This window comes from Pseudorca crassidens, chromosome 17 (genome assembly GCF_039906515.1).
Source record: "Pseudorca crassidens isolate mPseCra1 chromosome 17, mPseCra1.hap1, whole genome shotgun sequence".
NCBI lineage: Eukaryota > Metazoa > Chordata > Mammalia > Artiodactyla > Delphinidae > Pseudorca > Pseudorca crassidens.
Genome location: NC_090312.1, coordinates 79,380,338 through 79,390,241, shown reverse-complemented (window position 1 = coordinate 79,390,241; position 9,904 = coordinate 79,380,338). Strand labels below are relative to the sequence as shown.

General features: G+C 40.7%; 1 long non-coding RNA gene across 1 annotated transcript; it reads left to right on the top strand.

Annotated features, from left to right (window-relative positions):
• Positions 1 to 2,163: 2,163 nt before the first annotated feature.
• On the top strand, positions 2,164 to 4,248 carry LOC137209867 (uncharacterized). The gene is made up of 3 exons (XR_010936157.1): positions 2,164 to 2,523; positions 2,940 to 3,277; positions 4,196 to 4,248. It is a non-coding gene; the product is annotated as an uncharacterized lncRNA (long non-coding RNA).
• Positions 4,249 to 9,904: the final 5,656 nt, after the last annotated feature.

Genomic DNA, 9,904 nt, shown 5'->3' with positions numbered 1-9,904 from the left:
GACAAAGAATGCCAATTGCCTGTCAAGGTCCATTCTCCCTTCTCCTTTAATGGCAAAACCCCAGGAAATGTGCTTGGCTACGAGACGCTGTTTCTTAGACCCTTCTGCAACTAGATGTGGCCAGTGGGATATAATTTAAGTGGTCTCTGAAGCTTCTCAGAAGGCTTCTGTTGGGTAAGTGTGCCTCACGTGGCATATTGATTAATTTGAATTCAAGTTACTTAGGAAATGGCCAACACGGGAGGAATACTCTGACCCGCCCTTCTGTCTACCCAAAAGCAGGAAATATAGTCTCATGTGAAAGGTGCTCTCCCTGCATATGGAGGTGGAAAGACACCCTTGCCACCAAAGATCTGGATCTCAGGGCCAAGAAGCCTCTGTAAATAAACCTAGTTACTTCTGTAATTGACGACTGCAAAGCCCAAACTGAGTTTACATTCTTCACTAATTGGGCACCCGAATCTAAGCTTATTTGTCCTGTCAATTCCTCACAAATGTATTGTTTATTTGTCTAAAAAGTATAAAAGCTGCCTGCTTTGGCCACTTCTTAGGCCCCATTTCTATGAGGCCTCTGTGTGCAAGATGAAAATTCTTCTTTTTCTCCTGTTAATCTGTCTTGTGCTAGTTTTATTGGGTCCAGCCACAAGAACTTGAGAGGGGCAGAGGGGGAAATTTCCCATTCCCCAACACTTCATAAAAAGGGGGGCTTTTAGGCCCATCTGCTCTTTCTCTTCTTTTTGTCTGGGATGTGGATGTGATGGCTGGAGCACAGCAGGAATTTTGTATTATGAGATGATCTTAGTTCTGAATTTCTTTTATGTGAGGAAAAAGTTAACGTCTGTCTTATTTAAGATTCTTTATTTTAGGTTTCTGTTTACAGCTGAACACAATACTACTAAATCAAGCCTTTTTTCTTTTTTTTTTTTTTTTGGCTTGTAGAGCAAAAAAGAAAAACATGGAGAGAGGATTGAGGAAACAGGATGCAAAAAACAAACCAAAACAGTGTTAAGATTCTAGGGGTGGTGTTTGCCCTGACGTCTTTCAAAGGACAAAACGTATGGTTTGTTCTACTATCACATGTGTTTTGGGAATGGGCATTAGCTCATACACAATTGATAAATGCGGGGTGATATCAGTGTAATGATGCTGATATGGGATTTCTAAGAGGCCGGGAGCAAACTTTCTTCACAATTAAAAAGCAAGCCATAGCAATATGCAAACACCTTAAGAAAGAAATCCTACAGAGGTACCTTCCTTCAGTGAAAGCAAGGGCTGGGTTAGTGGTTTCAGGAACTGCTATGCATTTCCCAACGTTAAGCTGTCTGGTAAAGCCATGAAGACAAAGAAGGAAGTTGCAAAAGTATTTTCCTTTGTGTTTAAGGGAAAAAAGATGAAGGCTCCTAAATCAGATTTCTAATTTTGAGAAATCTGGTCACTTAGAAACAAATGCCCTTATATCTCAAAGAGGAAAATGCAAGCTCCCAAGTTCAAAGGCGGCATAGGGCAGGCTCTAGTGGAGATTGACTGAGCTTTTTTTTTTTAATAGTTGTTTGTTGTTTTTGTTGGTGCTCCTGTTATAAAGTTGGGTGGTGTGGTCTGCCCCAACCCTGTTTATCCCATATGCCCTGTTATTTTTAGTGTATGCTTTTGGAGAATGCAAAGCTTTAAATGATGCACGTATGACTTTATGAAGAACTGGCTGTTCAAAGGAAACAGTAAGAATAGCATCGAAGTATAACTAAAAGAAGACTCCTCTTTCACATCTCAACACTAATCCTTCAGTCAAGGTTGGCTTTCCAAACTGCCACTTTCCATGATTTTATTTTCTTTAGTCATCGAGAATAAAATCTTGAAAAATGCAAAGCCTTAAACACTTCACCTTTCACACTCCTTTTCTCAGGAAGCTACTAGAGGATGTAGCTCTTCCAAAGCCAGGAGGGTGTGTGAAGGAAGGGGTGCAGGAGACCCAGGGGTGTAAGGACCAGGGTGACGGTGATGGAGAGTCCTCAGAAAACAGCTCTGAGGCTGACAGAGGAGTAAATTACTCAGATGGGGCTTGGGAAGGGAGGTCCCAGGGGAAATGGACAGGAGGTGCAGATGGAAAAGTAATGCCGTAAGGTCTGTTGCAGCTCGATTGGGGAAACCAGGAAGAGTTACCTGGAAGACCGCTCGGAACCAGTTCTAACTTGATTTAGAAACGAGATAAGACGGTATTTGCGCCTCCCACTGTGTAGAGCAGGTCACACATCCTGCATCGGCTCTTAGGATTTAAGAATGAAAAAAGCCATGTCATCTTGTCACTTTTCAAGAGTTCCAGTAACAACCCTGTTTTTCAAATAGATTTACCTGTACTAGGCACGTGGAATACTTCCTGCTGTTGTGCTGGTGGCCAAGCACAGAGTGCGGCTCCATCTCCCAGTATCCTGGTTGGAGAGCCCCATCTCTGCACCTTCCCACGGGCATAAAATTCTGATCGTTCCTGTTGCTCTTCCTGAGTATCCTTGTCCAGACCTTTGGCTTCAGGTAACAACGGTGCACCTCCTTCGCCCAGTTTCCCAAGTCTAGCCTAGATCTGACACCTCAAAGTGTCCCCTGCTCATTTGATCCGCTTCTTTTATAGATGTTAGGTTTACGGTCATATATGCCCCCCTTGCAGAGGGTGGGCCTTCTTAGGGTCAATCTCTGGAGCAGAGGCTAATTGGAGGAAACGAGACCCCCTAAAAACTGCCCAGGGTGACGGAAAGGAATTCTGGCCTTTACATTCTTTCTGGCCTTGTTGCCTTTAATTGCACAAGCCATCTGTTTCTTCCCTAGTGGTTTTGCGTTACTTCACTGAGCAATCTTTTTGAAGGCATTTTCAGTGACAACAAGGAATCCAAATTTAAGTTAAAAATGTAACAGTTGGAGTGCTAATAATGTAACTAGGTGACTGTTCACAGGGTTGCCCGTGGAGCTGAAGGGGAACACTGAGCTGGCAAAGAAAACTGTCTCAACTTCTCCCGGCAGCTGAAATATTCCACTGACATCATTACAGAAATCTGAAGTTCTGAGTTGTTCAAAATGTGGAAAACAATGTGGCTCATAGAACCAGGAAAATACGGTGATTCCAGAACTCTAGAAAACTGTTTTGTTTCTTGGAAATTGTGCCAGGCATCAAAGACCTTTTAAAGCATAGCCCCAGCCCTCAGGAAGTTTCTATAAGATGAAGTAATGATTAATACAGAAGAAACCACAGGGGAGAGAAGCAAAGACCACTGCTGATCACATGTAAAATACGGTAAGGACTATAATAAGAGCTGAAGGACAAGGGTGAGGTCCAAAGGTCAAATTAATACAATTGCCCTATTATCCACACACACGGAACTAAATTAATGAAAGAAACTACTGTAATTTTCCACACGAATAGGGTTCCGAAGTTATGCATTTTCCTGGCTGTGTAAACACAGCTAATATGGTTGATTCTGAACATCTGGAACACTTTTGGCCACGTGTAACTTGGAACAGAACATTTGGCATCCTTTCTAAGGGTGTGTGTATTCACAACTTGGGAAGGAATCTTCAACTAGAATTCCACAGTTAAAAGCAAATAGTTTTTAACATACTGAAAGAGTACTACTATCCTGTGTGGTAGAGAGACACCAGCCAATAAAAGATGGAACCCAGGGCAACACAAATGTCCACGTGGCACATGTCCTGTGGAATGTGGATGTATTCAGAGACTTCAGTGATTTTAAATTCTTAATGGAACCCAGATGCTCTTAAGTATTCCAGATATTATTAAAAATTAAACGGAATAAGAAGTGGCCACAAAATACTGTAGTGTTCCTATAATAATTGTTTTGAACACTGATGTACAAAGAGCTGCCTCCTTTTACCAACATGGCTGTTTCAAACCTACACTAGTAAAATTTTATGTAGTATTGATTACTTTTTTATATTTCCTGTTATAGAAATCCTGTACCAAGGGGGATAAGATATATTTAAATTTCTTTCCTTCTAATTATTATCCATCATGGCCAATGCAAGAAGGTAGAAAATAGAACCTTGAAAATGACCCAAATGACAGTTGAAGCTCCTTGTTTTTAAAGTCACATGTTATTTTACCTTTGCTCTAAAGTTTTTCAGCAGCCCCACAAAATATTTTGTGGTGGAAAGAAATTTCTAAATATCATAAAATTTGTTTTAATTTTTTAAGAAAGCAGAATTCAACATACACCTTTGAAAGGGGAGACAAATGCCGTACGGTAAGTTAATTTAACTTATATTTGCAAGTTACGTTTGAACTTAATGGGATGTCAACCAACCATATTTGTATCAAATGTCAGAGATATGGCTCATGACTGTGATGGAATCTTTAGTACACATGATCACTAGGGGCAAAATAATCTCTGATGAAAGAACTTTACAAATAGCTTTGTAAAAATGGTAAATACATGGGGAAATGGTAATTTAGGATGAGACTATTATCGTTTACAGAGGAATGTTTCTATTATCAAATAACCAGCTACACTCTATCCAAACTTAAAAAGTAGTATTTACTAAGGAATAGTTACTCGCCTTTCACAAATGTCTAGGCTGTACAAAATGATTTGCTTCAATGTTCTTTTTAGACAGTGAGCAGCCCTTGTGCATTTAAAAAGTGATCGAGTTGACAAAGTATCATTTACATTTTTTTTTCAGGAACATATTCCCTCTTAAGTGAGATTCTCTAGAAGGTACATAAACAAATTTGTTCCAGGAAAGTCAGCTGAGGAGTGTTTTGAGTGGCAGTTTCACTTCTGAACAAAGCGTTGTTTATAACCTTGTTGATATAAAACCCTGAGGAGGAAAATGTATTTTGGAACAAAGGCTAACGTCATAAGGAGTTTAGGGCAGTCTGGTTTGTCATGTGGCTGAGATTTTTAAAAGGAAGCGGAAGTTACATAATTCAGTAGATCAAGTGGTCTGCAAGGGTTTGACTATTTTTGGTTCTGATGGTGAAGTTAAATCTTCAGAAATAACACTGCTAATTAAGATAGTGTTCATATTTCAGGAACCTTAAAAAGACAAAATTCTCAGTTCTGAAAATTGAATACAAATGCATGCGCCTCTTTACTCCTTCCCATATGCAACATTATCAACCAGAAACATCTAAGAGGCATCCTTTTAAGTAAGAGTGCTGTACTTTAGGTTTCCACTGTACATGGAATATTAAAGAGATTTTAATGTGCAGTAATATCCTTGGGTAGTCATGCCCTACCATGGTAATTGTTAGCGTATATTCATATTTGTGGTCTATTTTTGTATCAGACCACTGAAAGTTCTAAAGAAAGTAACATGTTCTGGAAAATAACTGCATTTCAGCTGTAGCTAATATATTTATGATCACGGTTTGACTCTAAACCGATAATATTTTGATCTACTATGTCTACATAAATATTCAAAGATGAGTCGTGTAGAGTGATTACATTTCTTGGTCAATTTTCCTCACTTTTTTTCACTGCTTTGTACTCTAATTTCTTATCATTAATTCACCTCCCCACTCCCAGAAGCAAGAATCCCTCCCAATGTTCAAATTATTATTCTTTGGGGAATTCAGTGGTTAAGACTCTGCGCTTTCACTGCTGAGAGCGTGGGTTCCACCCCTGGTCAGGGAACTAAAATCCTGCAAGCTGTGTGGCATGGCCCAAAAAAACAAAAACAAGTTATTACTTTTTCTGGAGACATTCCTCCTAGAGCCTTCTATCACCCAGTTTCATGTGGGACTGCATAGCCATCATCCTAGAATCTCCCTTCAACATTGTCCTTTGACTCTCTGGGCCTCTCTCCAGTGCTCTGGGAACCTTCTCATCCCAGTTTTCCTTTCTTGTAGTGTTCTTACTAAGTGCAGCAAAGTGTACATTTCCTTTGTCGTTTACTTCCTGACAGAGGGAACATGAGAGAGGAGCTTGTCGATTCCTTGGTTGATATCAAAGTGTCTTCATTCTATCAAACTGGAATGACATAGTTTAGCCCAGGATAGACTTCCAGGTTAGACATCACTTTCCCTCATAATTTTGAAGGCATTGCTCCATTGTTTTCTAGCTTCAGGCATTTCTGTTGAGACGTCCAGTCTATTCTGATTCTCAGTCATGGGTATATGGCCTGTTTCTTCTACCTGGGAACTTTTAGGATCTTCTCTTTAATGTTTAAAATTTCACATCTTCCAATTTGCCTTCCTTGAACTCTTAGACTAATTTTTGTTCCCTTGTATATTTCCACAGTCCCCTGACCTTTTTTGTTTTTTAATTTACTGAAGTACAGTTGATTTATAATGTTCATTTCTACTGTACAGCAAAGTGATTCAGTTATACATATATCTATTTTTCACATTCATTTCCTTTATCACAGGATATTGAATATAGTTCCCTGTGCTATACAGTAGGACATTGTTTATCCATTCTCTATATGCCCTTGAGCTTTTTCTTAAACACCCATCACAATTCTATTTGTGTAATTATTATATTTTAAATTAATAGACTTTATTTCTTAGAACAGTTTTAGGTTCACAGAAAAATTGAGCAAATAGTACAGAGTTCTCAAGTACTCCCATCTCCCCACAGTTCACCCTTAATCTCTGGTATTAGTGTTGTACATCTGTTACAAATGATGAACCCATATTGATACATTGTTGCACATCAGGGTTCACCCTTGGCATTGTACAGTGTGTTCCATTCCATCAACAATTCTTTGACACCACCTGGGTGTCCTACAATTTCATTCAATCTGGCCCTAGCTACCCAGAGTTATAGTGTCAGATCCTACAGGTTAAGGACAAGGTCTCTAACAAGACTGCACCCATATCACACAGGAGCCACAGATGGCATCCTCATGATGTCAGCACTTCTGTCCAACTTGGTTATAAATCTGGTGATTCCCACAATGCACCTTCAAATTTGATGCTAAGAGTGACTCACTGGAAGCACTAGACTTTGGATTACGGTTTTATTATAAAGTACACAAATAGCCAGATGAAGAGATACACAGGGCAAGGTCTGGAAGAGTCCCAAGCGCAGAAGCCTCAGTCTCCTGAGTTGGAGGTGCGTCACTCTCCCGGTACCTTGATATGTTCACTATGATCAGGAAGCTCCACCATGCACTGGTGTTCAGACTTTTTATCTGGGGTTTCATGACGTAGGCGTGATTGAGTAAATTACTGGCCCATAGAGGAACGAACTCTTCGGCACCCTCCCCTTCCTGAAGGTTGGGGAGTGGGCCTGAAAGTACCAACCTTGTCATCTTGTGCTTGGTCTTTCTGGTGACCAGCCTCCATCCTGAAGCTTTCTAGGGCCCCTATTCCCCCACCCACATTTCAGCCATGAGCTACCTCCTTAGCATAACAAGGACACGCTGGCACTCATGAAACTCCAAGGGTTTTGGCAAGACTAAGTATATATATACATGTATAATTATACCATGTATTTCCGTAATGTCATGTATCTACCATTCTAGTATCCTACAGAATAGCTTCACCATCCCAAAAAAATCCCGTGCTTCACCTACCTTATCCTTCCCCGTATTTTCCAAACCCCTGGCAACCACTGATCTTTTTTTACTGCTGCTATCGTTTTGCCTTTTTCCAGAACGTCACATGATTGGAATCATACAAGAGGTAGCCTTTTCAACTGGTTTCTTTCACACACAGTATGCATTTAAGGTTTCTTCATGTCCTCCACGGCTGCAAGTCTTTGAGCAGATATGTATTTTGCGAATATTTTCTCCCAGTTTGTGGCTTGTCTTTTCGTTCTCTAAACAGTGTCTTTCATAAAGAAGAATTTTTAAATTTTAATGAAGTCTAACTTGTCAATTTTTTCTGTCATGGATTGTGCTTTTGATGTTGTATCTAAAAAGTTATCATCAAACCAGAGGTCACCTAGATTTCCTTCTGTGTTACCTTCCAGAAACTTTATTGTTTTGAGTTATAAATTTAGGCCTATGATCTATTTCAAGTTAATTTTTGTGAAAGTGATAAGTTCTGTGTCTAGATTCTTTAAAAAAATTTTTTTTCTTTTGCATAAGGAGGTCCAGTTGTCCCAGTACCATTTGTTGAAAAGATTACCCTTTGTCTATTGAATAGTTTGCTCCTCTGTCAAAGATCCATTGAATGTATTTGTGAGAGTCTGTTTCTGGGCTCTGTATTCTGTTCCATTGATCGATTTTTCTATTGCTGATACCCCACAGTCTTGATTACTGCAGCCTTTTTTTTTTTTTTTGGCAGGCAGATTCTCATCCACTACGCCTCCAGGGAAGCCCTGCGTTGGGTCTTTGTTACTGTGCGCGGGCTTTCTCTAGTTGTGGTGAGCGAGGGCTACTCTTCGTTGCGGTGCACGGGCTTCTCGTTGCGGTGGCTTCCCTTGTTGCGGGGCGCGGGCTTCAGTAGTTGTGGCTTGCGGGCTCTAGAGCTCAGGCTCAGTAGTTGTGGCGCATGGGCTTAGTTGCTCCGCGGCATGTGGGATCTTCCCGGGCCAGGGCTCGAACCTGTGTCCCCTGCATTGGCAGGTGGATTCTTAACTACTGCCCCGCCAGGGAAGTCCCTACTGCAGCCTTACAGTAAGTTTGGACGTTGGGCACACACAGGCCCGTGACTTTGTTCTTCTTCTTCCAGTTTGGGTTGGCTCTTCTGGGACTTTTGTCTTTCCATACAAACTTTCGTATCAGTTTGTTCATATCCAAAAATATAACTCGCCGGGATTTTGACTGAGATTGTGTCAAATCAGGTTGGGAAAAACTGACATCTTGACAATAACAAGTCTTCCTATTCATGAACGTGGACTGTCCTTGCATTTATTTGTATCTTCTTTGGTTTCTTTCATCAGAATCTTAGTTTTTCTCATATAAATTTTGTACATATTTTGTTAGAGTTTTACCTAAGTATTGTTTCATTGTTTTTGTGCTAATATCAGTGATATTGTGTCCTTAATCTCGAATTCCAGTTGTTTATTGCTGTTATATAGGAAAGTGGTTGGCTTTTATATGTTAACCTTGAATCCTGCAACCTTGCTATAACTGCTTAGTTTTAGGGTTGTTTTTTTTGGGGTCAATTCTTTGGGACTTTCTACATAACCATGTCACCTGTGAACAAAACCAGTTTTGTTCCTTCCCATTGCAATTTTTTTTCCATTGCAATTATTTTAAAATGTCTATCAGACCACAAACTCTCTGAGGGCAAAGTTTTCATCTTATTGTCACTTCTTTTATGCTCAGGTTTTTATTTTACCATAGATTAAATTATTATGGCACTAAATAATTTAGCTAGAAATAAAATGCTTCTAAGTTAATGCTATTTTGTCAAGTACTCTGTTACTCCATGGTAAGTACAGAAAACTTAGGCAAACTGTGCCTCAGTGTCTTTGCATGTTAAAGAAGATGCTGTATCTGTCTTTGATGTAAGGACCAAATAAGACTGCTATACATCAAGTTCTTCGGACAGTGCTTGGAACGTAGCCCCTAAGAAATAGTTTTTCAGTTTTTGTATTAGGATAAAGCTATTACTTTTGTGCACTACCACACATAACCTTCAACAACCAGCAAACTTCAGCTCAGACGGACAAAGTAATAAATGCCAAAGAAAAAAGTTGTAACGCAAAGAAGGCAGGAGTCGAGAAGGGTTAGTGGGAGGAACGTTGGCGGAGCCCGTGGGTGTGGTGGAAGTTTAGGGCTGGCTGGGAAATGGGCGAACGGTAGGTTCTCGGGCCTCTCGATGTGTCGGAGGTGATGGGGAACTAAGTGACCGTGAGGGCGGATGATCAGCAGTGAGCTGGGGGCCCCGGGCCGTTAGGCAGGGAACTGTCTGGAGAGCGGAGCAGGTGGGCGGGAGCGGCGGAGCAGGCGCACGCCTCGCCCCGCCCCCGCCCCGTTACCATGGGGAGCGGGTCACCTGACCGAG